Here is a 13,843-nt window from a genome sequence, read left to right as displayed (position 1 = left end):
AAAACTAGTAGTACACATTTTAGACAAAATGTAGTTCCTACGAATAGCTGTAACTTTGTGCAAAAGTAAAAGACAATGGGCAATGAATTGATACAAATTGAAAGGCTCCACGTTACAGGGTGACGGTAGAACCCGTGACGGAAGTTTCACGTGAATGATGAAATAAATATTTGAAAGTATGATGGGGCCAATGTTTGCCTTGTTGCCCAGATCGGAAGTACCTGTTCTTATATTATCCACTTTTTGGGAACTAGTGTGCTCTACCATGTAATATGTTGCTTTTATTCATCACAGTCAAGTCGGGATCATATAATTTGGCTATCAAATACCTGCCACTTTGTTTTAACTTAAGTGGAAATAGTCATCAATGCTTAAGATTTCATAGTGGTTATATTTTAGAAAACACATTTGAAGCAAGTGCGTGTCTGCAATTCTATATCATTCGTGTTTTTTTCTCTCCTTCTCTCACAAAAATACAAATAAAAGCTAATGTTAAAGTAGACTTGAGGTGAATTTCTAACACAATGGCTTTAATTTACATGGAATATTTGCCACTGGACGTTAAGCAAAAACAATCAAATCAATCCACTACACTTGATGCAAAGAAACACTCGCAGTGCTTAGTCTATCCGATTTATATGATATTTTTGTCAGCAGTTAGTGCACATGGAAAATTAAGTACTGCGTGAATAAAAGAAGATGAGAGGTCCTTGCCAATGAGAAAAAGGGGGGATAACCATTTAGATATGATAATATGATAAACGACCCTTGACGACATCGTACCTGACGTTGGACACACACACGTTTAATAAAATGTAAATGGGGTGATTATAAAGCTCATTTTATAACATATTTTTAATAACATCCCCCTTTTATCGTTCATCCTAAATCCGACTTAAAAACGACTACTAGTAGCTTAGATTTAAGTCTTTCGCCTCATCGAACGTTCGGGTTTCATTCCGTTCCGTTCAGGGCGATGTTCCCAACAGAATTAGACTGTGGTTTGAAATCAGAATATGCAGTGCAAACTTAAATGTACAGATTATTCAATGAAAAGGGTGTACTATATCGAATTTTTGCAAAATTTTTGTTTGTTATTACGAAAAAGCCCTGACAAAGACTGATTTCATGATTGAGTCGTTGTTTTAGATTTTTAGGGATTATTAGATTTTAATGTATGCAGAACACAACTTCAAAAAACAAGAAAAACGCCACAAGCCGCAAACGTATACTATACGTATATAACCAACCAGATTTTTGCCAATACCTTCTATGAGGAAACTTTGCAAAATGGGTAGTATATAAGGGTTTCAAACCCATTACATCGTATGCTTACCTCTGAAAGACGAAGCTTGTTTTGTTACGAGTTACGTCTGGAAAACAATTTTTTGGTGTTTTTTGCTTTTTGTTTTGCGTTTGCATTGTTTGGTTTAAATTATTTTATGCAGGAAAGGGGGATACCTTGGAAAAGATTTTCAAATGATAAACATCAGCTATAAAATGCGAAATATCTTCATTGTTTAGTAAATAAGCAACAACGTGTTGACACATAAAACAGTCATATGAATCATAGGAGATGCAGTGTATACATCAATCAAACCAACAACTCAAAACTGAACGGTATAAAATATTCACTTCTGTTCACGTGCAAGTGGTGGGGTTTCCAAAAAATAGTCTGACTATTGTTGATATGAAAAATGAAAAAAGAAATAATCCAGAAAGCCGTGACGGAGTTTTTTTTTCTTTTCTGTTTGGTCATTTTCCTCTTCGTTTAGTTTTTGCTTATTAGTATGTGTCTGCAGAAAACTAGTAGTACACATTTTAGACAAAATGTAGTTCCTACGAATAGCTGTAACTTTGTGCAAAAGTAAAAGACAATGGGCAATGAATTGATACAAATTGAAAGGCTCCACGTTACAGGGTGACGGTAGAACCCGTGACGGAAGTTTCACGTGAATGATGAAATAAATATTTGAAAGTATGATGGGGCCAATGTTTGCCTTGTTGCCCAGATCGGAAGTACCTGTTCTTATATTATCCACTTTTTGGGAACCAGTGTGCTCTACCATGTAATATGTTGCTTTTATTCATCACAGTCAAGTCGGGATCATATAATTTGGCTATCAAATACCTGCCACTTTGTTTTAACTTAAGTGGAAATAGTCATCAATGCTTAAGATTTCATAGTGGTTATATTTTAGAAAACACATTTGAAGCAAGTGCGTGTCTGCAATTCTATATCATTCGTGTTTTTTTCTCTCCTTCTCTCACAAAAATACAAATAAAAGCTAATGTTAAAGTAGACTTGAGGTGAATTTCTAACACAATGGCTTTAATTTACATGGAATATTTGCCACTGGACGTTAAGCAAAAACAATCAAATCAATCCACTACACTTGATGCAAAGAAACACTCGCAGTGCTTAGTCTATCCGATTTATATGATATTTTTGTCAGCAGTTAGTGCACATGGAAAATTAAGTACTGCGTGAATAAAAGAAGATGAGAGGTCCTTGCCAATGAGAAAAAGGGGGGATAACCATTTAGATATGATAATATGATAAACGACCCTTGACGACATCGTACCTGACGTGGGACACACACACGTTTAATAAAATGTAAATGGGGTGATTATAAAGCTCATTTTATAACATATTTTTAATAACATCCCCCTTTTATCGTTCATCCTAAATCCGAAATCCGACTTAAAAACGACTACTAATAGCTTAGATTTAATTTTCGCCTCATCGAACGTTCGGGTTTCATTCCGTTCCGTTCAGGGCGATGTTCCCAACAGAATTAGACTGTGGTTTGAAATTAACTCAAAACTGAACGGTATAAAATATTCACTTCTGTTCACGTGCAAGTGGTGGGGTTTCCAAAAAATAGTCTGACTATTGTTGATATGAAAAATGAAAAAAGAAATAATACAGAAAGCCGTGACGGAGTTTTTTTTTCTTTTCTGTTTGGTCATTTTCCTCTTCGTTTAGTTTTTGCTTATTTGTATGTGTCTGCAGAAATTTAGTAGTACACATTTTAGACAAAATGTAGTTCCTACGAATAGCTGTAACTTTGTGCAAAAGTAAAAAACAATGGGCAATGAATTGATACAAATTGAAAGGCTCCACGTTACAGGGTGACGGTAGAACCCGTGACGGAAGTTTCACGTGAATGATGAAATAAATATTTGAAAGTATGATGGGGCCAATGTTTGCCTTGTTGCCCAGATCGGAAGTACCTGTTCTTATATTATCCACTTTTTGGGAACCAGTGTGCTCTACCATGTAATATGTTGCTTTTATTCATCACAGTCAAGTCGGGATCAGATAATTTGGCTATCAAATACCAGCCACTTTGTTTTAACTTAAGTGGAAATAGTCATCAATGCTTAAGATTTCATAGTGGTTATATTTTAGAAAACACATTTGAAGCAAGTGCGTGTCTGCAATTCTATATCATTCGTGTTTTTTTCTCTCCTTCTCTCACAAAAATACAAATAAAAGCTAATGTTAAAGTAGACTTGAGGTGAATTTCTAACACAATGGCTTTAATTTGCATGGAATATTTGCCACTGGACGTTAAGCAAAAACAATCAAATCAATCCACTACACTTGATGCAAAGAAACACTCGCAGTGCTTAGTCTATCCGATTTATATGATATTTTTGTCAGCAGTTAGTGCACATGGAAAATTAAGTACTGCGTGAATAAAAGAAGATGAGAGGTCCTTGCCAATGAGAAAAAGGGGGGATAACCATTTAGATATGATAATATGATAAACGACCCTTGACGACATCGTACCTGACGTGGGACACACACACGTTTAATAAAATGTAAATGGGGTGATTATAAAGCTCATTTTATAACATATTTTTAATAACATCCCCCTTTTATCGTTCATCCTAAATCCGACTTAAAAACGACTACTAGTAGCTTAGATTTAAGTCTTTCGCCTCATCGAACGTTCGGGTTTCATTCCGTTCCGTTCAGGGCGATGTTCCATACAGAATTAGACTGTGGTTTGAAATCAGAAAATGCAGTGCAAACTTAAATGTACAGATTATTCAATGAAAAGGGTGTACTATATCGAATTTTTGCAAAATTTTTGTTTGTTATTACGAAAAAGCCCTGACAAAATTGAGTCGTTGTTTTAGATTTTTAGGGATTATTAGATTTTAATGTATGCAGAACACAACTTCAAAAAACTAGAAAAACGCCACAAGCCGCAAACGTATACTATACGTATATAACCAACCAGATTTTTGCCAATACCTTCTATGAGGAAACTTTGCAAAATGGGTAGTATATAAGGGTTTCAAACCCATTACATCGTATGCTTACCTCTGAAAGACGAAGCTTGTTTTGTTACGAGTTACGTCTGGAAAACAATTTTTTGGTGTTTTTTGCTTTTTGTTTTGCGTTTGCATTGTTTGGTTTAAATTATTTTATGCAGGAAATGGGGATACCTTGAAAAAGATTTTCAAATGATGAACATTAGCTATAAAATGCGAAATATCTTCATTGTTTAGTAAATAAGCAACAACGTGTTGACACATAAAACAGTCATATGAATCATAGGAGATGCAGTGTATACATCAATTAAACCAACAACTCAAAACTGAACGGTATAAAATATTCACTTCTGTTCACGTGCAAGTGGTGGGGTTTCCAAAAAATAGTCTGACTATTGTTGATATGAAAAATGAAAAAAGAAATAATCCAGAAAGCCGTGACGGAGTTTTTTTTTCTTTTCTGTTTGGTCATTTTCCTCTTCGTTTAGTTTTTGCTTATTTGTATGTGTCTGCAGAAATTTAGTAGTACACATTTTAGACAAAATGTAGTTCCTACGAATAGCTGTAACTTTGTGCAAAAGTAAAAGACAATGGGCAATGAATTGATACAAATTGAAAGGCTCCACGTTACAGGGTGACGGTAGAACCCGTGACGGAAGTTTCACGTGAATGATGAAATAAATATTTGAAAGTATGATGGGGCCAATGTTTGCCTTGTTGCCCAGATCGGAAGTACCTGTTCTTATATTATCCACTTTTTGGGAACCAGTGTGCTCTACCATGTAATATGTTGCTTTTATTCATCACAGTCAAGTCGGGATCAGATAATTTTGCTATCAAATACCTGCCACTTTGTTTTAACTTAAGTGGAAATAGTCATCAATGCTTAAGATTTCATAGTGGTTATATTTTAGAAAACACATTTGAAGCAAGTGCGTGTCTGCAATTCTATATCATTCGTGTTTTTTCCCCTCCTTCTCTCACAAAAATACAAATAAAAGCTAATGTTAAAGTAGACTTGAGGTGAATTTCTAACACAATGGCTTTAATTTGCATGGAATATTTGCCACTGGACGTTAAGCAAAAACAATCAAATCAATCCACTACACTTGATGCAAAGAAACACTCGCAGTGCTTAGTCTATCCGATTTATATGATATTTTTGTCAGCAGTTAGTGCACATGGAAAATTAAGTACTGCGTGAATAAAAGAAGATGAGAGGTCCTTGCCAATGAGAAAAAGGGGGGATAACCATTTAGATATGATAATATGATAAACGACCCTTGACGACATCGTACCTGACGTGGGACACACACACGTTTAATAAAATGTAAATGGGGTGATTATAAAGCTCATTTTATAACATATTTTTAATAACATCCCCCTTTTATTTTTATTTTTTAATTAATTGAAAAATGTGCGCTATATAGACTGAATGAACACGTGAAAGATCATGATCTCCTTCCTACAAACCAATCTGCGTATCGTCAATTCCATTCGTGCGAATCGGCCCTTCTACGACTCGTTAATGACATACTCGATGGGATGGAGCACCAAGAAGTCACCGCTATGATCGCCGTTGATTTAAGTGCAGCATTCGATACTGTAGATCATAGTATTTTGATAAATGTACTCGAATATCAGTACGGTGTAAATGGAACCGCACTTAAATGGATCGATTCCTATTTGAGACCTCGAAGCTGTCGTGTAAATGTCAGCTCTACAACATCATCAGAGCGACAACTTGAGTGTAGCGTACCACAGGGAAGTTGCTTAGGTTCCTGGCTTTATTTAGTCTACGCCGGAACCCTATTCGACATTATTCCACCATCTATTACTGTGTACGGATTTGCCGACGACCATACTGCTAATAAACGTTTCGTGCCAACATTAACGAATGAGATGGATGCAATTCGTGACTTACAGGACTGCGCTGTTCTTATAAACACCTGGATGAACAGTAACAAACTAAAAATGAACAATGCGAAAACAGAGTTTATTCTCTTTGGCAGTCGACAACAACTCTCTAAATGTCAGACAAAAGAAATAATCATTTGTGGAGATGTTATAAAATCAAAAACATGTATACGGTACTTAGGAGCTTTTATGGATGAGACTCTAAACTTCAAAGACCATATTACTAAAAAATGTAAGACAGCAATGATGAACTACTACAAAATAAAGTGCATAAGATCCTATCTATCGAAAGAAGCAACTGAAACTTTGGTCTTATCTTTGGTTATTTCTCATTTAGATTATTGCAATGTTATACTTTTTGGAGTTTCACAAACTGATTTATATAAATTGCAACGTATACAGAATATGTGTGCCAAACTTGTGTTAAACCGTTCTAAGTATGACAGTGCCAAGCAGGCATTGTTTGACTTACACTGGCTTCCGATCAAAGTCAGAATTACATTTAAAATCTTAACATATATGTACAACTGTCATGTAGGTAATGCACCGTCATATTTGATCAATTTGTTAAATCCTCAAGTGTCGAAACGTTCATTAAGGTCGTCAGAGTCATCTATTGGTTGTTATGCAGTCCCATATAACAAAAAGAAAACTTTTTCAGATAGAAGCTTTAGTACTATTGGGCCAAAATTGTGGAATGAACTAGGTACAAATGTAAGAAACTCTGAATCTTTGGATATTTTTGAATGTCGGTTGAAAACATTGTATTTCCAAAATTATTTTGAACTTTTCTGACTTTTTTCTTGTGTATCACAGTATAAATTTTCAATTTTTGGTATTGTACATACATATTGTATTTTTGTTTAGTATTTTTGTATTTTATATGTTATTTATGTACAGCGCCATTGAATACATATTGTATATGTAGAAATAGGCGTTTAATTAAGTTTTCATGTTTCATGTTTCATTTTATCGTTCATCCTAAATCCGACTTAAAAACGACTACTAGTAGCTTAGATTTAAGTCTTTCGCCTCATCGAACGTTCGGGTTTCATTCCGTTCCGTTCAGGGCGATGTTCCCAACAGAATTAGACTGTGGTTTGAAATCAGAAAATGCAGTGCAAACTTAAATGTACAGATTATTCAATGAAAAGGGTGTACTATATCGAATTTTTGCAAAATTTTTGTTTGTTATTACGAAAAAGCCCTGACAAAGACTGATTTCATGATTGAGTCGTTGTTTTAGATTTTTAGGGATTATTAGATTTTAATGTATGTAGAACACAACTTCAAAAAACAAGAAAAACGCCACAAGCCGCAAACGTATACTATACGTATATAACCAACCAGATTTTTGCCAATACCTTCTATGAGGAAACTTTGCAAAATGGGTAGTATATAAGGGTTTCAAACCCATTACATCGTATGCTTACCTCTGAAAGACGAAGCTTGTTTTGTTACGAGTTACGTCTGGAAAACAATTTTTTGGTGTTTTTTGCTTTTTGTTTTGTGTTTGCATTGTTTGGTTTAAATTATTTTATGCAGGAAAGGGGGATACCTTGGAAAAGATTTTCAAATGATAAACATCAGCTATAAAATGCGAAATATCTTCATTGTTTAGTAAATAAGCAACAACGTGTTGACACATGAAACAGTCATATGAATCATAGGAGATGCAGTGTATACATCAATCAAACCAACAACTCAAAACTGAACGGTATAAAATATTCACTTCTGTTCACGTGCAAGTGGTGGGGTTTCCAAAAAATAGTCTGACTATTGTTGATATGAAAAATGAAAAAAGAAATAATCCAGAAAGCCGTGACGGAGGTTTTTTTTCTTTTCTGTTTGGTCATTTTCCTCTTCGTTTAGTTTTTGCTTATTTGTATGTGTCTGCAGAAATTTAGTAGTACACATTTTAGACAAAATGTAGTTCCTACGAATAGCTGTAACTTTGTGCAAAAGTAAAAGACAATGGGCAATGAATTGATACAAATTGAAAGGCTCCACGTTACAGGGTGACGGTAGAACCCGTGACGGAAGTTTCACGTGAATGATGAAATAAATATTTGAAAGTATGATGGGGCCAATGTTTGCCTTGTTGCCCAGATCGGAAGTACCTGTTCTTATATTATCCACTTTTTGGGAACCAGTGTGCTCTACCATGTAATATGTTGCTTTTATTCATCACAGTCAAGTCGGGATCAGATAATTTGGCTATCAAATACCTGCCACTTTGTTTTAACTTAAGTGGAAATAGTCATCAATGCTTAAGATTTCATAGTGGTTATATTTTAGAAAACACATTTGAAGCAAGTGCGTGTCTGCAATTCTATATCATTCGTGTTTTTTTCCCTCCTTCTCTCACAAAAATACAAATAAAAGCTAATGTTAAAGTAGACTTGAGGTGAATTTCTAACACAATGGCTTTAATTTACATGGAATATTTGCCACTGGACGTTAAGCAAAAACAATCAAATCAATCCACTACACTTGATGCAAAGAAACACTCGCAGTGCTTAGTCTATCCGATTTATATGATATTTTTGTCAGCAGTTAGTGCACATGGAAAATTAAGTACTGCGTGAATAAAAGAAGATGAGAGGTCCTTGCCAATGAGAAAAAGGGGGGATAACCATTTAGATATGATAATATGATAAACGACCCTTGACGACATCGTACCTGACGTGGGACACACACACGTTTAAAAAAATGTAAATGGGGTGATTATAAAGCTCATTTTATAACATATTTTTAATAACATCCCCCTTTTATCGTTCATCCTAAATCCGACTTAAAAAAGACTACTAGTAGCTTAGAACCTCATCGAACGTTCGGGTTTCATTCCGTTCCGTTCAGGGCGATGTTCCCAACAGAATTAGACTGTGGTTTGAAATCAGAAAATGCAGTGCAAACTTAAATGTACAGATTATTCAATGAAAAGGGTGTACTATATCGAATTTTTGCAAAATTTTTGTTTGTTATTACGAAAAAGCCCTGACAAAGACTGATTTCATGATTGAGTCGTTGTTTTAGATTTTTAGGGATTATTAGATTTTAATGTATGCAGAACACAACTTCAAAAAACAAGAAAAACGCCACAAGCCGCAAACGTATACTATACGTATATAACCAACCAGATTTTTGCCAATACCTTCTATGAGGAAACTTTGCAAAATGGGTAGTATATAAGGGTTTCAAACCCATTACATCGTATGCTTACCTCTGAAAGACGAAGCTTGTTTTGTTACGAGTTACGTCTGGAAAACAATTTTTTGGTGTTTTTTGCTTTTTGTTTTGCGTTTGCATTGTTTGGTTTAAATTATTTTATGCAGGAAAGGGGGATACCTTGCAAAAGATTTTCAAATGATAAACATTAGCTATAAAATGCGAAATATCTTCATTGTTTAGTAAATAAGCAACAACGTGTTGACACATAAAACAGTCATATGAATCATAGGAGATGCAGTGTATACATCAATCAAACCAACAACTCAAAACTGAACGGTATAAAATATTCACTTTTGTTCACGTGCAAGTGGTGGGGTTTCCAAAAAATAGTCTGACTATTGTTGATATGAAAAATGAAAAAAGAAATAATCCAGAAAGCCGTGACGGAGTTTTTTTTTCTTTTCTGTTTGGTCATTTTCCTCTTCGTTTAGTTTTTGCTTATTTGTATGTGTCTGCAGAAATTTAGTAGTACACATTTTAGACAAAATGTAGTTCCTACGAATAGCTGTAACTTTGTGCAAAAGTAAAAGACAATGGGCAATGAATTGATACAAATTGAAAGGCTCCACGTTACAGGGTGACGGTAGAACCCGTGACGGAAGTTTCACGTGAATGATGAAATAAATATTTGAAAGTATGATGGGGCCAATGTTTGCCTTGTTGCCCAGATCGGAAGTACCTGTTCTTATATTATCCACTTTTTGGGAACCAGTGTGCTCTACCATGTAATATGTTGCTTTTATTCATCACAGTCAAGTCGGGATCAGATAATTTGGCTATCAAATACCTGCCACTTTGTTTTAACTTAAGTGGAAATAGTCATCAATGCTTAAGATTTCATAGTGGTTATATTTTAGAAAACACATTTGAAGCAAGTGCGTGTCTGCAATTCTATATCATTCGTGTTTTTTTCCCTCCTTCTCTCACAAAAATACAAATAAAAGCTAATGTTAAAGTAGACTTGAGGTGAATTTCTAACACAATGGCTTTAATTTACATGGAATATTTGCCACTGGACGTTAAGCAAAAACAATCAAATCAATCCACTACACTTGATGCAAAGAAACACTCGCAGTGCTTAGTCTATCCGATTTATATGATATTTTTGTCAGCAGTTAGTGCACATGGAAAATTAAGTACTGCGTGAATAAAAGAAGATGAGAGGTCCTTGCCAATGAGAAAAAGGGGGGATAACCATTTAGATATGATAATATGATAAACGACCCTTGACGACATCGTACCTGACGTGGGACACACACACGTTTAATAAAATGTAAATGGGGTGATTATAAAGCTCATTTTATAACATATTTTTAATAACATCCCCCTTTTATTTTTATTTTTTAATTAATTGAAAAATGTGCGCTATATAGACTGAATGAACACGTGAAAGATCATGATCTCCTTCCTACAAACCAATCTGCGTATCGTCAATTCCATTCGTGCGAATCGGCCCTTCTACGACTCGTTAATGACATACTCGATGGGATGGAGCACCAAGAAGTCACCGCTATGATCGCCGTTGATTTAAGTGCAGCATTCGATACTGTAGATCATAGTATTTTGATAAATGTACTCGAATATCAGTACGGTGTAAATGGAACCGCACTTAAATGGATCGATTCCTATTTGAGACCTCGAAGCTGTCGTGTAAATGTCAGCTCTACAACATCATCAGAGCGACAACTTGAGTGTAGCGTACCACAGGGAAGTTGCTTAGGTTCCTGGCTTTATTTAGTCTACGCCGGAACCCTATTCGACATTATTCCACCATCTATTACTGTGTACGGATTTGCCGACGACCATACTGCTAATAAACGTTTCGTGCCAACATTAACGAATGAGATGGATGCAATTCGTGACTTACAGGACTGCGCTGTTCTTATAAACACCTGGATGAACAGTAACAAACTAAAAATGAACAATGCGAAAACAGAGTTTATTCTCTTTGGCAGTCGACAACAACTCTCTAAATGTCAGACAAAAGAAATAATCATTTGTGGAGATGTTATAAAATCAAAAACATGTATACGGTACTTAGGAGCTTTTATGGATGAGACTCTAAACTTCAAAGACCATATTACTAAAAAATGTAAGACAGCAATGATGAACTACTACAAAATAAAGTGCATAAGATCCTATCTATCGAAAGAAGCAACTGAAACTTTGGTCTTATCTTTGGTTATTTCACATTTAGATTATTGCAATGTTATACTTTTTGGAGTTTCACAAACTGATTTATATAAATTGCAACGTATACAGAATATGTGTGCCAAACTTGTGTTAAACCGTTCTAAGTATGACAGTGCCAAGCAGGCATTGTTTGACTTACACTGGCTTCCGATCAAAGTCAGAATTACATTTAAAATCTTAACATATATGTACAACTGTCATGTAGGTAATGCACCGTCATATTTGATCAATTTGTTAAATCCTCAAGTGTCGAAACGTTCATTAAGGTCGTCAGAGTCATCTATTGGTTGTTATGCAGTCCCATATAACAAAAAGAAAACTTTTTCAGATAGAAGCTTTAGTACTATTGGGCCAAAATTGTGGAATGAACTAGGTACAAATGTAAGAAACTCTGAATCTTTGGATATTTTTGAATGTCGGTTGAAAACATTGTATTTCCAAAATTATTTTGAACTTTTCTGACTTTTTTCTTGTGTATCACAGTATAAATTTTCAATTTTTGGTATTGTACATACATATTGTATTTTTGTTTAGTATTTTTGTATTTTATATGTTATTTATGTACAGCGCCATTGAATACATATTGTATATGTAGAAATAGGCGTTTAATTAAGTTTTCATGTTTCATGTTTCATTTTATCGTTCATCCTAAATCCGACTTAAAAACGACTACTAGTAGCTTAGATTTAAGTCTTTCGCCTCATCGAACGTTCGGGTTTCATTCCGTTCCGTTCAGGGCGATGTTCCCAACAGAATTAGACTGTGGTTTGAAATCAGAAAATGCAGTGCAAACTTAAATGTACAGATTATTCAATGAAAAGGGTGTACTATATCGAATTTTTGCAAAATTTTTGTTTGTTATTACGAAAAAGCCCTGACAAAGACTGATTTCATGATTGAGTCGTTGTTTTAGATTTTTAGGGATTATTAGATTTTAATGTATGCAGAACACAACTTCAAAAAACAAGAAAAACGCCACAAGCCGCAAACGTATACTATACGTATATAACCAACCAGATTTTTGCCAATACCTTCTATGAGGAAACTTTGCAAAATGGGTAGTATATAAGGGTTTCAAACCCATTACATCGTATGCTTACCTCTGAAAGACGAAGCTTGTTTTGTTACGAGTTACGTCTGGAAAACAATTTTTTGGTGTTTTTTGCTTTTTGTTTTGTGTTTGCATTGTTTGGTTTAAATTATTTTATGCAGGAAAGGGGGATACCTTGGAAAAGATTTTCAAATGATAAACATCAGCTATAAAATGCGAAATATCTTCATTGTTTAGTAAATAAGCAACAACGTGTTGACACATGAAACAGTCATATGAATCATAGGAGATGCAGTGTATACATCAATCAAACCAACAACTCAAAACTGAACGGTATAAAATATTCACTTCTGTTCACGTGCAAGTGGTGGGGTTTCCAAAAAATAGTCTGACTATTGTTGATATGAAAAATGAAAAAAGAAATAATCCAGAAAGCCGTGACGGAGGTTTTTTTTCTTTTCTGTTTGGTCATTTTCCTCTTCGTTTAGTTTTTGCTTATTTGTATGTGTCTGCAGAAATTTAGTAGTACACATTTTAGACAAAATGTAGTTCCTACGAATAGCTGTAACTTTGTGCAAAAGTAAAAGACAATGGGCAATGAATTGATACAAATTGAAAGGCTCCACGTTACAGGGTGACGGTAGAACCCGTGACGGAAGTTTCACGTGAATGATGAAATAAATATTTGAAAGTATGATGGGGCCAATGTTTGCCTTGTTGCCCAGATCGGAAGTACCTGTTCTTATATTATCCACTTTTTGGGAACCAGTGTGCTCTACCATGTAATATGTTGCTTTTATTCATCACAGTCAAGTCGGGATCAGATAATTTGGCTATCAAATACCTGCCACTTTGTTTTAACTTAAGTGGAAATAGTCATCAATGCTTAAGATTTCATAGTGGTTATATTTTAGAAAACACATTTGAAGCAAGTGCGTGTCTGCAATTCTATATCATTCGTGTTTTTTTCCCTCCTTCTCTCACAAAAATACAAATAAAAGCTAATGTTAAAGTAGACTTGAGGTGAATTTCTAACACAATGGCTTTAATTTACATGGAATATTTGCCACTGGACGTTAAGCAAAAACAATCAAATCAATCCACTACACTTGATGCAAAGAAACACTCGCAGTGCTTAGTCTATCCGATTTATATGATATT

The sequence above is a fragment of the Mytilus trossulus genome, chromosome 2 (assembly GCF_036588685.1).
Source record: "Mytilus trossulus isolate FHL-02 chromosome 2, PNRI_Mtr1.1.1.hap1, whole genome shotgun sequence".
Classification (NCBI taxonomy): Eukaryota; Metazoa; Mollusca; class Bivalvia; order Mytilida; family Mytilidae; genus Mytilus; species Mytilus trossulus.
Note: the sequence above shows the minus strand (reverse complement) of the source record.